A 15443-nucleotide genomic window follows, 5' to 3' on the forward strand; every position below is an offset into this window, starting at 1 on the left:
AGACCGAGTTCTCCACTCTGTGTTCATCATCCAAGGGGAACCTTTGACCTACATAGCTGGGAAGGAGACATTCAAGCATCTTGAAACACCTACGGGCTCCCAAGTCAACAGACCCCTGAGGCCAGTGTGGTATAGTGGATAAAGTGATGGACTAGGACTCTGGAGAAAATAGTTTGAATCCCTGCTCAGCCAAGGAAACTCATTGGGGAGAATAGAACTGGAAAAACCACTCCTTAAATATCTCACTTACTTTAAAAGCCCTACTAGGGTTGCTACAAGTCAGTTCTGTTTGGTTAGAATTAAATAAAAGGTGGAGCCAGAACTTAAAGGTCGAGAGCCAGGCACGAGTTTCCAGCAATAGCAATCCAGTTTCCATGCATATTGCAGCATAGGGGACACAGTTAGGTAATCCGAGTATTTTCCTCAGGAAAAAGGATTGTAAGCCTTTAGCGGTGTGATCGAAGGCTTTGATCCATATAGGAGCACCATATAAGAGTTGGGAGCAAGATTTCGCATTGAAAGTTCTTAGGGCCATAGGGACATATTGGTTTCCTTTCAGATAGAAAAAACGGGCAATAGCCGAGGAACTAGTTCTTGCCACTGATAGAGCGCACTTGCAGTGGGTTACCCAGCTCCCATTATAGGAGAAGTTAATCCCCAGGTATTTGACTGATTTGACCTGCTCAATAGTGTTTCCCTTTATTGACCATGAGAGTTGTTTCCATGACTTAGAAAAAAATAAAATCTTTGTTTTCCCGTGATTCAAAGTTAGCTCATTAACATTGAGGTAAATCATAGTTTGGCATAATAAATGCTTCAATCCAATTTGGGAACATGACAGTACAACAGCATCATCCACGTATAAAAGGATGGGGATATGGCGGTGAGCAAGTTTCAGGGCGTGCCCGTTGATTGTATGTAAAGCTGGGGCTAGATCATTTAAAAATAGATTGAAAAGTGCCGGAGCAAGGATACAGCCCTGTTTCACACCCTTACAAATTGGAATTTCCAGAGTTAAATTCCCCTGAAGATCATACCTGACTTGGCAACTAGTGTGTGTGTATAGGGAAAGCAATCTGGGATCTATATTCAACCTAGCCAACTTGGCCCAAAGCAACTCTCTCGGGATTGAGTCAAAAGCTGCCTTGAGGTCCAAAAAGGCAGCGAAGAGTTTATTTTGATATTTCCCACTATATTTAGAAGCTAAGTGTGTTAAGACAGCACAATGGTCAAGGGTGGACTTGCCATGACGAAACCCTATTTGTTCTGGGCCTGTTACGTGTTGTTAGCCAGTCTTCTAATTTTGCTAAAAGAAGTTTAGCGTAGAGCTTACCAACGATTGATAGAAGACTGATCGGCCGATAATTCTCGGGGAGTGAGGGGTTGCCCTTTTTATAGACAGGCACTATGATAGCATTGGTCCATGTCTTGGGCATTATTCCAGTTCTGTTTACAGGGCTGCCAAAGGGGGAGCCCATCATTCTGGGTGGAACTTCAGTAGTTCTGGAATAACTGCGTCGGAGCCAGGAGCCTTTTTAGATTTAAGTTGTGAGATCAATGTAATAATATCCTCAGGAGATACTGGTGGTCACTCAGGGTGTTCGCCGATATCGGTTTCAGGGGGAGTGGAGAAGTTTACTCCATCGCTACCAAAAAGGTTTATGAAGTATGAGTACCAGATCTGGGGGAGATTGTTATTGGTTGGTGAGGTTTCCCCTGCAAATCCCCGAAGATTAGTGCCCCAAATTTCCCGCTATCATTGGACCTGGAAACTTGGATTAAGCACTCCCATTGGTCCTAGCGACCTGAAGTTTCTTGGCCTTACATCTGATAGTTGATGTTTAAAAATAAAATAATCTTTGGGTAGACTGGGCATGTTGTGGCACCTATAACAGTGGAGGATGGAGTGAAGGGTGGCCTTCAAACGAACACATTCTCTGTTACGGCAAGGATTATATTTAGATTTGCTTTTTAGAGACTGTGGAAGAAGGAAGATTAAGCAAGGAGATAAGGTTGGAAACGAGATTATTATAAGCAGGAATGACTTCCTTGGGGTTTGTGAGAGACATAAGGATAAAACGTAGATTCTCAAGTGGTTGCTCAGTGATTATTAACTGAGCTTTTACAGCAAGGTTACGTGACCAATTAAGTCTGGGCAAGGACCCTGTGGACATATCTGCTATTGCACAGACTGAATTACCATCGGGAAATAGTGGATTGTCAAATATAAAAACCAAGTGATCACTCTCAGGACAATGGTCAATGTAAAAATGCTTTAGATTATCTTTAAAAGACGGGGGAATTAAAATGTAGTCTAAAACACTGCAACTTTGGGTTGATGCAAAGGTAACTTCTCCCGGGGAATCTCTAACGGAGGAATAATTTAGCACTTGTTTATCAAATTGGATACAAAACTTGGCAAGTTGGATACCAGCCTGGTTAGTATGTATATCTTTAGAAATCCTGCCTGACCTAAAAAACCAAGGGAGGGAAACATTAGGGTTTAGATCCAAGGCACCCAAAAGATCCCGGTCATTTTCGTCAATTCTAGCATTAAAATCTCCAAGTAAAATGATGTCTGTTGTGGGAAAAAGGTGTTCAAGATGCTCAAGATATGTGGACAGATGCTCCCAAAGAAGACATAACGAAGCTTTGTTGTGGGAGGGGGGGGAAGGTAAATGTTAACAACAATAAACACAAGGCTGCCCTTTTTATAATAGCCCTCGAGCAAGATTTTTAGAACCATTGCTCTCTGGCTATCAAGGTCGCTCTGATAATGCCAAGGTCTGCTTTTTTAGTCCAGGGGAAAATTAACCATGTCACCACCTATGTTGCTTGCTTTTTACAAACTGTGATTCAAATTAGAGAGGCTATCTCCCAGGTATAGTCCATGGTCGCACCACTTTCTCTAATTTTAATTTGGTCATGGTTTTATTACTCTCCACAGTTTTTCTATTGGTCTTATAAAGCATTCTGTACTTTCCAATGCCAATAAAGGTTTGTTTGTATGTATGTATGTATGTATGTATGTATGTATGTATGTATGTATGTATGTATGTATGTATGTATGTATGTATGTATGTATGTATGTATGTATGTATGTATGTATGTATGTATGTATGTATGTATGTATGTATGTATGTATGTATGTATGTAAAGTCAGTTCTGACTTGATGGCACAGAGACAGTGACCTATTAGGGACAGTCCATGTTTTTTTTTAAAGCAGCTTGGGATGATAATTGAATTGAGCTGTGGTATGTTGACACTTTGCCATTATTAGGGCTTTTTCATAACATCAAGAGTACCTGGACTTGTTTCTGATTCATATCTTAAATTAAGGGCTAATCCACAATAGTACATTTGTTCTCAGTTATATGCCTGATCCAGTAGTTATGTTATTGGTATTTCTGCCACCATCTCTACAATGTTCAGCTTTTCTTGGTAAATAGAGTAACAGAATCAGTGATTTTATGCTGTTCTGTACCATCAAAGAAACTGGGTTATTTTCCCTTGCTTTGTTCAAGAGGGAGAGTTTAGAGCTGTTGAGCTACTTACTGGAGTTTATTGCTGCTATTAGAATACTGCAGTTCAGTGGTTCCCAACCTTGGCTCCCTAGATGTTCTTGGACTGCAACTCCCAGAAATCCTTACCCAGCACGGCTAGTGGTGAAGGCTTCTGGAAGTTTTAGTCCAAGAACATTTGGGGACCCAAGGTTGAGAACCATTGCTGTAGGTGGAAACTTTCAAATGCACCTTTGGTTGATGTGAATTCTAGTCAGCAGTATGATGCTCCCTGTCTTCATGACCAAGTAAGCAAAAGAGTGTTGAGAAAACTCCCACCCCCCCCATGTGAAAGAGCCCTTACTTCCTTGATTCAAGCTAGCAAGACATTTCAGATTACCCATTCTGAATAATTTTCTAGTCCTATTCTCCTCTAAGTACCTGAGGTAATGAGTTCATTTATGTTTGAGTCTTTGTTATCCCAACAAAAGAAAAAGCTTTTTTTAAAAACCTTGGAAGAACTGTTTGATCATCCATACAACTCAGAGATGAAAGCAAGTCATGTATCTATTGCAAAAAAAAATAGCTGATAAAACTGGCTTTCTTTTCACCTTTGGAAATTCCGCTACAGATTTGCTAACAGACTCTCAGAACCAAGTTGAAAGCTGTCTATTAGAGTGAGGTCAGATGGGATGGAGGTTCTATTGACTATTGGGCTTCTAGGAATTGCAGATTGTGACCAAAGTTCCTGAAGTGAAGGTCTCTGTAGAATTGCAGGGAAGAAACCACTTAGCTACTCTGGCAATCAAAATGTCAGTTTGTTCTCTGTTCTTTCAGCTTCGCTGGGTTGGAAAGCCACAAAAGGCTGCCATCACTTCCTTACGTAGCCACCTGTGTAGAGAGAAGGGGAGCACAGCCAGCCACGTACAGGGAGTCCAGTTCTTATTTTGCAGAAGGCAGCTAAGGAAAAAGTGTGCTGGTGGACTTTCTGTTGAAGACACATAAATAAGCACAAGGATGATTGATCCATCTCAGTGTATGTCAATCTTCCTAGTACATCAGATTGTATACTGAGAAACCTCTGCTTGTCAACATGGGATGGTAAAGAAGATTGTGCAATAAAGAAGATTGTGGGGCATGTTATAGATCAATGATGGAGAACTTCTGGTTTATGAATGCTTTGCTTGCTTATAAGGAAATGTCCAAATTGTGAAGAACTTGGGTATGTCTGTGTCCGCTTGGCATTGGTTTCATGTACTCTATCTTTGACCCCTTTCCTTGCTCTTAACTTGGAATGTGATCCCAGACACACTTCCTAAGTTGGATTTCCTCCTCTAGGCCAAAAAGGTTTTCTGTTCACTAGTTCAACAAGGAGTTTAGTCAATATCTATTGGACCTTGGTGTCACCCTTTAGGAACTATCTGTGTTCAGTAATATGCCCAGCACTCTCCTAATACTGTGCATTGTATGCTGTGGCCAGCAGTGGTGGGCAACTCGAGTTTTCCCTTCAGTTTTTTGTTCAGGTTTCATGTGTACCTGCCTTCTTCTTGAAGAACACCACACAAGCTTTCAAGGAACTCAGACACCTCCTGGCACAGATTCTGAAAAACAAAGATGTAGTGAACCGAAAGAGTGCTTTCACTAAGATAGTGGATTCTTGAAAAAAGGTCATGTATTTCAAGTAGCCATTTTTAAATAACTGAAACTGAATTGCATATTGAAGATTGCAATCATTTTTAGAAAACACAAAATCAGACTTTTTAAAAGCATAAATGTAAGCTCACAATAATGGAATTGTATGCTGTAAGGCACAGATGAAGTTGCTTTCAAGAGCAGCTGCAAACTCAAGCAAAGAATCTTCGCCTACCTCCCTTGGTTTCGATATCTGCAAATCTAAAGCAGAACAGACTTTATGTCATTCTGCCATCAAGCGACATAGAATCTGAATAGCTTTGAAGAGATGTTATCCAGCCAGGAATTACATTTCTGAGGTTTCTATAAATTAGCGAGCACATAAGGCTGATGGAAAGACACACACACACCCCAAATACTAGCAGATGGCCAAAATGTATGGACCTCTAGGTGTTATAGCAGAATATTACCTAGGAAATTGCAATCCTCTCCTGTTACCACCTTCACATTGAATGTCAGAGATCTGGCCCTCAGGATAATGACAAGGTGACACTGGTTGCTTGATATTCTCTGCCTTTCTGAATGTTAAATGTGCTCCACTGGCATCCAGAGGGGCCTCAAGAGATAGCTTTTTTCAGTGTCTTTAAATTTGCTCATCCGAGGTGAAACTCTTACAATTTATCAAAACCATTACAAGTACATTATTCCTTCTTCTTTTTTCTGTTCAGTAACATCATTAGATGTAAAAGTAACATTATTTGCTGTTCAGCAACATCATTAAAACAAAGGCAGAAGCCGTTTATGAAGAAAAAAGTGGTTTGGAAAAGCAAAAATAGTTTGCTGTTCAGTCACATTGTTAAAGTAAAAGCATCAGCCTCTACTTTCTCTTGGGAGGCTCACTTGTTTATGGTGGCAACATTTTTCATCACTAAAAGAAAAAAAAGGGAAAGGAAAAAAAGTGCCAAATCTTCATATATTGTGGTGTGGGAGTTTCTAAGCTCTGACAGAATTTCTTTAACAAAGAATTCTAGTTATGGGGACATCATTTTGGAAACATGATGGCCTTTCATTGCTTCTTGCAGGCAAAACAGAATGGACATTCCAGGCCTCAAAGGTTTAACAGCATTTTATGATGTACTTGGCATAAAATGCCCATTTTTGTAATGTGCTAGCTGTGCAACAGGGTGGACATCTGTCTTTGAGCTACATCCCTGATTTAAACTTCTTATTGCATTCACTGATTTCTGTACTGTTTTTTTCTGCCTTTTGTATTTCTTAGTACTTTCAAGAAATCCTCTTCAGTTGATTTCTTCCCTCTACCTCCATTGCTTAATTTTATTCTGGTTGCCTTCCCTGAGAATAAGGTCTTTTTTGGTTTTTTAATGCAAGTTCCTAACGGACGTGAAAGCATCAGGCATCTTTTTCCAACCTGGTATACTCCCTCTGGCTATAGGATTATGGGAGCTACAGCCCAATGCATCTGGAATGTACCATGTATGGGAAAGCTGCGGTAAGAGAGAGTTTTAAATGCAAACATTGTCTCCTATAAACATCCAGATTGCAGCCTACTTTTGCTCCCCCTTCCCTCAAAATAATAAAAAAGTGTGTGTTGCACTTATGTGTTCTCATATGGAACAAGGGATCTTACATAGTTACTGCAAAATTAGGCTACATTTTTTGTTGGCCATCCTGAAAATGCTTTGATGGACTTAATTTTTTTGCAGAGTGAGGACATGCATTAACCTTCATCTCAACAGGATTTGAAAATGGTCTCATTAAAGAGGCTTGAGCATCTAAAATTTCCAGCTACTTTTGATGAGTTAGACCTCACTAAAAGCATCAGTTTTCATTACCGAAGTAATCAATCCAAGTTGAGCTCCTGTTTGAGTTAATGGAGATATAAACTAGTTGATTTTAGAAAACTGAGACCATCACCCCTTGTTTATCATTCCAGCTTGGCTATTTTGGAAATTAAAGAGGACATTTTGCGTCTCCACAGGACCAGTCCTCCTGTTATAGTGGGGGTGGGATGATTGCTTCAGGTTGAAATGTGCTCAGAGTGCTAAACCTGGCCTTCTCACCTCAGGATGGTCATGACCAGCTATTTTGTGGAAAGGGAGCAAAAGGCAGTGCTTTCACTGCTGCCATTGCTGCCCTCAGATAAAGATACAAAGGGGAAGAAGTAGCATAGCATGAGCAGGGCCACAGGGGCGGTTGCCCTGGGTGGAGAATTCTTGGCAGCATAAAATTTCAGGTCTGCCACAGAGCCATTGGGTGAAGCAGAGCCAAGGCTAGATTAAGCCCCTTATTGGCCCTGAGCACTTAAAAGGATTTGGTGCGCCCATATATATGTAATTCAAAATATAAACAATAATAAACCATAAAACAAAATTTTATTTATCAAAATTAAACAAAACTTACCATAAGAGGGAAAATAATGTTTATTTTTGTATACTTCCACTGTTATGTTTGAAAAGTTTTCTCCTACTTTTTTAAATTGCAAAATCTTTGATCAGATCCTAAAAACTAATCTTATGTAACACATCTGCTTCTATACTTAACAGAGATAAGGCATCCAGCCTGCCTTGTTGCATAGTTGTTCTGATGGGATTTTTAATATACTTCAAATGAGAAAATGAACACTCAGCTGAGCAATTTGTGACCATTAATGTCAAAAATATACGAAAACCAATACCTACATTTGGAAGGGCATACTCAATATTGTTTTCTACCATTGCAGTGGAGCCTTGACTTATGAACTTAATCCGTATTGGAATGGCATTCGTAAATCAAAATGTTCGTAAGTCAAAGCACCATTTTGCATAGGAATGCATTGAAACCCCATTAATCTGTTCCAGCTGAAGAAAAAATACCCCCCCAAAATAAAAATTAAAAACACAGTATGCAAGCCTCTGGGGCTGCAAAAAACAAAACAAAACGCACACAAAACTCCACCAGCCCAATCCCACCCTGCAAAAGCCACCCAAAACAGTAAAAAGCAGCACACTTACCTCCTCACGAAGCCTCCCAGCTACGATCAGCCACCCGGGGCCCACCGCTGCTGAAACCACCATCGGCGGGGAGCCATCTGGTAGCTCACCCAGCCTTCCCTGCAGCCGTGTGGCCCCCCCGCCACCGAAACCACCGTCGGTGGGTAGCCATCTGGTAGCTCACCCGGCCTTCCTCTGCCGAAGGGAAGGAAGAAGCGCAGGGAGGCAGGAGCAGTGGGGACGGAGCCGGTGTGGGGAGGCAGGAGCACGGGGAGGCAGGAGCACGGGGAGGCAGGAGCAGTGGAGATGGAGCCAGCAGTGGGAGAGCCCGGTTGGGAGGCTATTGGAATTTCCTGGGCTCCTGCCTCCCCGCGCTGGCTCCATCCCCGCTGCTCACTTCGTAGCCGGACTCTGGTAACAAATGGAAAAAGGCAAGGAAACTCCCCACTGCCGCTGCCACTTCTTTGTCACCAACAGTACATTTAAATATCTCGCCCCCTTTCCTGCCTTTTTCCATTTGTAACTCAAAGCTCCATTCACAAGTCAAAGCGAAATTTTGCGAACGGAGCTGTTCGTAAGTCAAATTGTTTGCAGTTCAAGGCATTCATAAGTGAAGGCACCACTTGTTTTTACATTTTTCATTGCACTGAACTTATGGCACACATATGAATGAAACTGCTGAAGCTCAGCTGAGAAATTACTGTTGAAGTCCTTTGGGTAAGCATCAATCAGCTTTTGACAGCACTGAGAATATTTTTCAATGTTAGTAGATGATGAAGTGACATCATGTGGCACATCACTTAGAAAATAAAATCTCTTTGCTATTTCTTTACAGTGGTGCCTCGACTTATGAACTTAATCTGTAACAGAATGGTGTTCGTAAGTCGAAAAGTCCGTAAGTTGAACCCGCATTTCCCATGGGAATGCATTGAAAACCATTTAATCCGTACCACTACGGGGAGAATTTTTTTAAAAACCTAAAATAACTTAAGGTTAAAAGGGCAGGAAAGGAGGGAGGGAGGGAACAAATACCTTTTAAACAAAACACCTTTAAAACCAAGCAGCTTTAAACCAAACCAAGCACCTTTTAAACTAATTTTTACATTTTAAATTACAGTACTAGACAGTCCAAAGTCCATTTCCCACTTTTCCCACATTTTTTGTCCGTAGGTCGAAGCTCTGTTCGCAAGTCAAAGCAAAATTGTGTGAACTGAGCTGTTCACAAGTCGAACTGTTCATATGTAGGGTAGTTCGTAAGTCAAGGCACCACTGTATATATCTCTGCTTTTCATCTCAGTTTCAAGTTTGTCAACAATTGTGTAAAAGGTGATGATACGGAATGTATATATGGCATTCAGATATATTTCTGGTGCATCTCCATCATTGGGTACCTTTTTTCTGATATGTTTGCAAGTTGTAGCTGTCTTGTGATCAACATCTGGTAGCATTTCCTTTGCAGCTGCTTCACATCTTTCAAATTCATCTCGTGAAGTGCACAGTCGGTCAGCTAATGATGCGTATAGATCTGCACATGTTTCCAAGTTCACATCCTCATTTTGTAGAACTTGGCTTACTCTGTGAAAATTCTGCAAGATCTCATTCAAAAAATTCAACATAAAAACAAATTCTAGCTCTTGCTTCTTGTCTGGAATATTATTTGCTTCTCTTCTAGCATCTCCCTTTTGTGACTGGTCTTCAGCGATATATTCTAATGCTTCTAAAATTTTAAGGAAAGATTTCAAAATTGCTGCTGTTGCCATAGAATGTGCCTCCCATCTGGTATCAGAGAGGGATTTTAAGACATTTTCATTTCCAATTCAACCTTTAAGAATTTTCTACCAGCAGCTTCACGCTGAAAAAAAGGTATAGAGTAACTGCACTGTAGAGAAGAAATTAACTGCCTCTTGACAGCAGTCAACAGCATTTCGGCCTACCAGATTTAGTGAATTAGCCACACAGGGCACATATATAGCAAACTTGTTCATTCTAAAAAAAATTGGTGCATCCCCTTATAACGCCCAGATATGTTAGCAGCATTGCCATAAGACTGAACCCTACATTTTGAAAAGTTTAGCCTACAAACTTCACACAAGTACTGCAACACCTGATTTGTCATTTCCTCACCAGTATGGCCTTTCATTTCCAGAAAGGTTAAAAAGCATTCAATAGCTTGTCCATCTTTTAAGTACCTGAGTACAAAACTGATCGATATGTGATAGATCTGGTGTTGAACCAACTGACAAACTAAAATACAGTGGCGCCTTACATAGCGATTGCTCCATTTAGCGATGAAATCGCTTTGCGACACATTTTTTGCGATTGCAAAAGCAATCGCTTAGCAATGTTCCTTATGGGGGAAATTTCCCTTTGCGATGATTGGTTCCCTGCTTTGGGAACTGAGCATCGCAAAGTGACGATTTTAAAACAGCTGATCGGTGGTTTCAAAATGGCCACCGGGTAAACAAAATGGCTGCCCGCTGTTTTCTGGGACGGATTCCTCGCTTAATAGCCACCGAAAATGGCCACGCTATGGAGGATCTTCGCTGAATGGTGAGTTTTAAGCCCATAGGAATGCATTAATCAGGTTTTAATGTGTTTCTACGGGCTTTTTAATATTGCATTGCAACATTTTCGTTCTGCAGCGAATTTTGTGGAACGAATTAACGTCGCAATGTGAGGCACCATTGTAACAAGATTTTACTTCATCAACGATGAGTGCATGGACCTTTTGGGCCATTAGTTGAATGAATTCCTCACAGGTGGTTTTGGACAGGTAAGAAGGATTTCCTTTGCCTGAATTTCCATATTTCTAAATGTGACCTGCTAAAAATGGATCAACTGGCTTATAAGTTCAGGCAGCCCTAAAAAATTCCCATTTTGCAATGACCCAAACCTTTCTTCTGTTCCTTGAAAAGCCAAACCATGTTCAGCTAATGTACAAATAACAGCTATTACATGCCTCAAGACATATTCCCAGTAATCACACTCTTCCTGAATTTGTTTCTCCAACTGTTGCCCCAACCCCACACCTTGTCTGTGAGTTAAGCATGTTAACATAGAGCAGGGGTCTCAAACATGCAGCCCGGGGGCCATTTGCAACCCGCCGGATGATAGTTTGTGGCCCCCGCCTTGCCTGCCCCCCCGAAGCACCCACATGTCCTCTGCTATCAAGAGTCAAAAAAGCCTCACCTCTCTCGCCAGCTTCTCCTTTGGCAAGGCGATTCTGTGAGGGTTTTAAAAAAATTTTATGTCCTGCCCTCCCCCTGGCTAGGCGGTTGCTGGCGCTCCCTCCCTTCTCCGCTTCTTCGGCCTCCTGCTGCTGCTGGTGGTAGTGAAGAAGGAGCTGGAGGGGGTCGTGGCTGGTGATGAGGGCTCACGCACCCCTCCTCCTCCTTGGAGCCCCAGCCAGGCTAAGGAAACACCTGGGCAGCTTCCTCGGGCTCTTGCTCTGCTTGGCAGAAAATCTGATGCGGTCCAGCCTCACCCAGACTCTGCCTCCAGCAGCCCCCAGGTAAAATGAGTTTGAGACCCATGGCATGGAGTCTCAGTGAGTAGTGCGTTTTTCATGATTATCTATTATAGTATTTGTAAAGTGAGATCAGTAAAAGTGAGATCAGTAATGAGGCATGTGCTATAAACCTGCTTGTGACACCTCAGTGATTCTAACATCATCATATTTTGATTCTGAAGTGATCAAAGTGGTATTCACTGTGTTTGTGTCCACTTCTGATGATGGAGATTGGTTTTGACCTCTATCTTTACTATTATTATTATTATTTTTACTTCCACGGAGGTCATGTTTTTGTTTGAGTATGTCTGTGTTCCCCCCCCCTTCAGCCGTTGTACAGATTGTATACAAATTTCACAGACTGCGTACAGTTTTCCCTGCTTTTATTTATTTATTTATTTATTTATTTATCTATCTCTCTATCTATCTATCTATCTATCTATCTATCTATCTATCTATCTATCTATCTATCTATCTATCTATCTATCTATCTATCTATCTATCTATCTATCTATCTATCTATTTATTTATTTATTTATTTATTAGATTTTTATCCCCCACCTTCTAGGCAAAGTCTACTCAGGGCAGCTTACATAAAATCATTCATAAAACAATATACATATACAGTTAAAACTATATTTATGGGGGTGGAGAAATTTTCCCCTTCAATTTCATGAACCTTGGCGGACGTCTATATTCTCTGAGAGCTCTTGTTATTATTGTATATATCTGTATGTAATTTTTTTCCCCATGGCTGCACCATTTGCAGTATTGCGCCATATGGCCCATGGTAAATTCGGCTATGGAAAATTTCTGTGGTGCCCCCTCTTTCCTTGATGCCCCTAAGCATGTGCTTATTGTGCTTAATGGTTAATCCACCCCCAAGCGGAGTGCACAGTGAGTGAGAAAGCCTCCCCTCTTCTGGCTGTGACTGTCAGGACTGGGGTGTTGCCAGAACCCTGCAACTTTAGTGCAGGCAGGATCAGTCCCATCTCTCTGGGGAGAATTGCTCTAAAGATGCAGGACTGGGCCCTTTCCCTGCAGCTGTTGCCCAACAACTCAGGAGTGCCACCTGGGGAAGCTGAGGACTGGGCTATATAAGAACAGGCCTTCTTTGCAGGTCTTTGCCTCAGCAATGAAGGTTTCTGGCTGTGCTGATGGTCCTGCCTGCTTAGTCCTGTCTTGCCTGCCAGCCTCCTTGTTCCTGCCCTGCCCTGCCCTGCCCTGCCCTGCCTGCCTGGTTGTTCCTTCCTTTCCTCTCCTGCATCCCTAGACCCTGCTGCCTTGATATGGTTCTTCCTGGCTTTGACCCCTGGACTGTCTGACCACAATTTGCATCATCCTTCCACCCAGCTGCCGTTTGGACTCGAAACCCCAGCTGGTTGGTGTTACATAACAGCACTGATGTTACCTGTCTGTCATGGGTTTGGAGGGAAAGTTCCATCCTATGGGGAGTGGAAGGCGGGACATCAGGAGGAGGGGCTGTACTGTATAAATATGTGATGCCTGTGTGGTGAAGGGAGATGCTGAGACAGACACTGTGAGACACTGGGTGGTGACGAAGCAGCAGCTGGGGAAGAAGAAGCTGTTGTGGGAGTCTGTGTGTCTGACAGGGTACTACTGTGTGTCAGAGTACCAACCTGAAAGGTTCAGGTGTCGGTGGGTTAGCCAGAACTGATGGGTTCAGGGTCTGTGCTTTAAGTTAAAGGTTCTAGGTGAACCAAACTGTATGCTTGTGTGTGTGAGAATAAGCCACGTTACTTTATTTTATTCACCTGATTGTTTTATTTACCCTGTTTGTATTTAAAATAAACCTTATTCTTTTATTGTTTAAAAATCCATCCCTGGTCTGTGTGACTTATTATAGGGAATGGTTGGTGGCAGCTTAGTGTAACTGTGTGACAGATCCCGGTAGGTCTGGGTTTGTCACATTGATTGGTGTCCAGCGTGTGGGATACGACTGGTCCAGTTGTCCAGCGGTCCAGCAAAGCCTTGGCAAGTGTGCCCAGAGCAAGGGGGGTCTAGTCAGGGACAGTTTGAGGCGCGTAGGTAATCTTCTAGGTGTACCTCACGGGGAGGTGCGCTAGTAGAAGAACGTGCCAACTGGGGAGACTTAGATTAAGGTGCTCTGAGGCAGCCTAGTTTTGGCGGGAAAACGCTGAGGAAAAACTGCGTAGCAACAGTGATCTAGCTTGCCAGCTGAGAGGCCCAGCAGAGGGGGGTAGGCTCTGACTCGATACTGTTGCAAATTTAGTGCTGAAGAACAGCAGCAATCTCTAGGGAGAGAGCTGGTTCTGAGGCAAGAAGGGAAAAAAGTGGTCGTTTTATTTTGAGGCTTGACTTTTTAAAGCAGCCTGTTCTGAGGGGGGGTATGCCCTTGACTCGAAGCCAAGTAGCAGACATGAGTGAAGTGAAAGACCCCCAGATTGACCAAGGTTCTGAGGATGAATTTGGCTCAGTGCAAGGTGACAGCACAGGAGAGCAGGACCCAGAACTCAGGAAAATACTCCTAGCCCAACAGCATGAACTGAGGGTGAGGGAAATGGAGGAAAGATTAGAGAGAGAAAGAAGGGAGGAAAGGGAGAAACAAAGGCAATTTGAACTAGAGAGAGAGAGAGAGAAAATTGCTCTGGAAAAAGAAAGAATGGTGTTTGAATTAAGAAAACTGGAACTAATGAACCAGAACAATAATAATAATAGGGATTCTGAGGGAGGCCAACTGTCTAAGGCTGACCTGAAGAAATTCCCTGTGTACCACAAGGGAGATTGTCCTGAGGTGTTCTTTTCCTTAGTGGAAAGAGCGTTTGTGGACTTCTCAGTGAGGGAAACTGAGAAGATGACCATCATGCGATCTTTAATCAGTGGTAGCCTGGCTGAGGTTTATGCCGAGATGCCTGAGGAATTGATGAAAGATTTTGCAGAGTTTAAAAAACTGGTGTTTGCAAGACATGGGATAAATGCAGAGCAGCTGAGACAAAGATTCAGGTCCCTTACCAAGAAGCCAGAACAGACTTTTACCCAAGTGGGGGCCCAATTGGTGAGGCTGCTTGAGAAATGGCTATCGCAGGAGGGAATAGAGACCTATGAGCAGCTTAAAGACTTGATAGCCCTGGAACAGTTCTATTCAATCCTGCAGGGGGAATTGAAATTCCAGGTGAGGGAAAGGAAACCGAAATCTGTGGCAGCAGCCGCAGAGATTGCAGATTTTATTTCCCAAATAAGAAAGCCCTTGGGTGAGGGGAAATCTGTAGGTAAACCCAAAGAAACCTACAGCAAGTACTCTCAGGGACCAGGGAAAAGCCAGCAAGGGGGAGGGGCCCATGGTGAAGGGAAGCCCTCAGACATGAAACCAAGACCTCAGACTTTGGAGGGAAAGCCAAAACAAGATGAGAGAGAATCAAAATACGCCAGAAAATGTTATTTCTGTCAGGGAAAGGGTCATCTAATCTCAGAGTGTCAGAAATTAAAGCAGCTAAAAGGAATGGTGCCTCAGAATGCTAGTGGGACCAAGCCAAAAGCTGTGTTCTGTGTCCAGAAGGAGCAAAGCTCATTGTCACAGAGGGAGCCTGTTGCCATGACTACTCAGTCTGGAACAGCTACCTCTGCTGATCAGGCTGAGGAAAATGGTCCTCTTATGGAGGTGAAGCGCTGCTTGCTGATAAAAACAGATTCTCAGTTGTTTGAGACAGCAGGGGTGGACGTAGGAATACTTGACCGTCAGTATAGGGGACTGCGGGACACTTGTTCCCAGGTAACCCTGTGCCATCCAGATATCATCCCTAGGGAGTTTATAATCCCAAATGAGAGCATGA

The 15443-nt window shown here is 42.6% G+C and overlaps 1 protein-coding gene across 5 annotated transcripts in view; it reads left to right on the plus strand.

The window, feature by feature from the left end:
* Positions 1 to 15443, plus strand: part of TSPAN4 (tetraspanin 4) — a 744385-nt gene that overhangs the window by 282966 nt on the left and 445976 nt on the right. The window lies entirely within an intron of this gene.

Source organism: Pogona vitticeps, chromosome 1 (assembly GCF_051106095.1).
Source record: "Pogona vitticeps strain Pit_001003342236 chromosome 1, PviZW2.1, whole genome shotgun sequence".
NCBI lineage: Eukaryota > Metazoa > Chordata > Lepidosauria > Squamata > Agamidae > Pogona > Pogona vitticeps.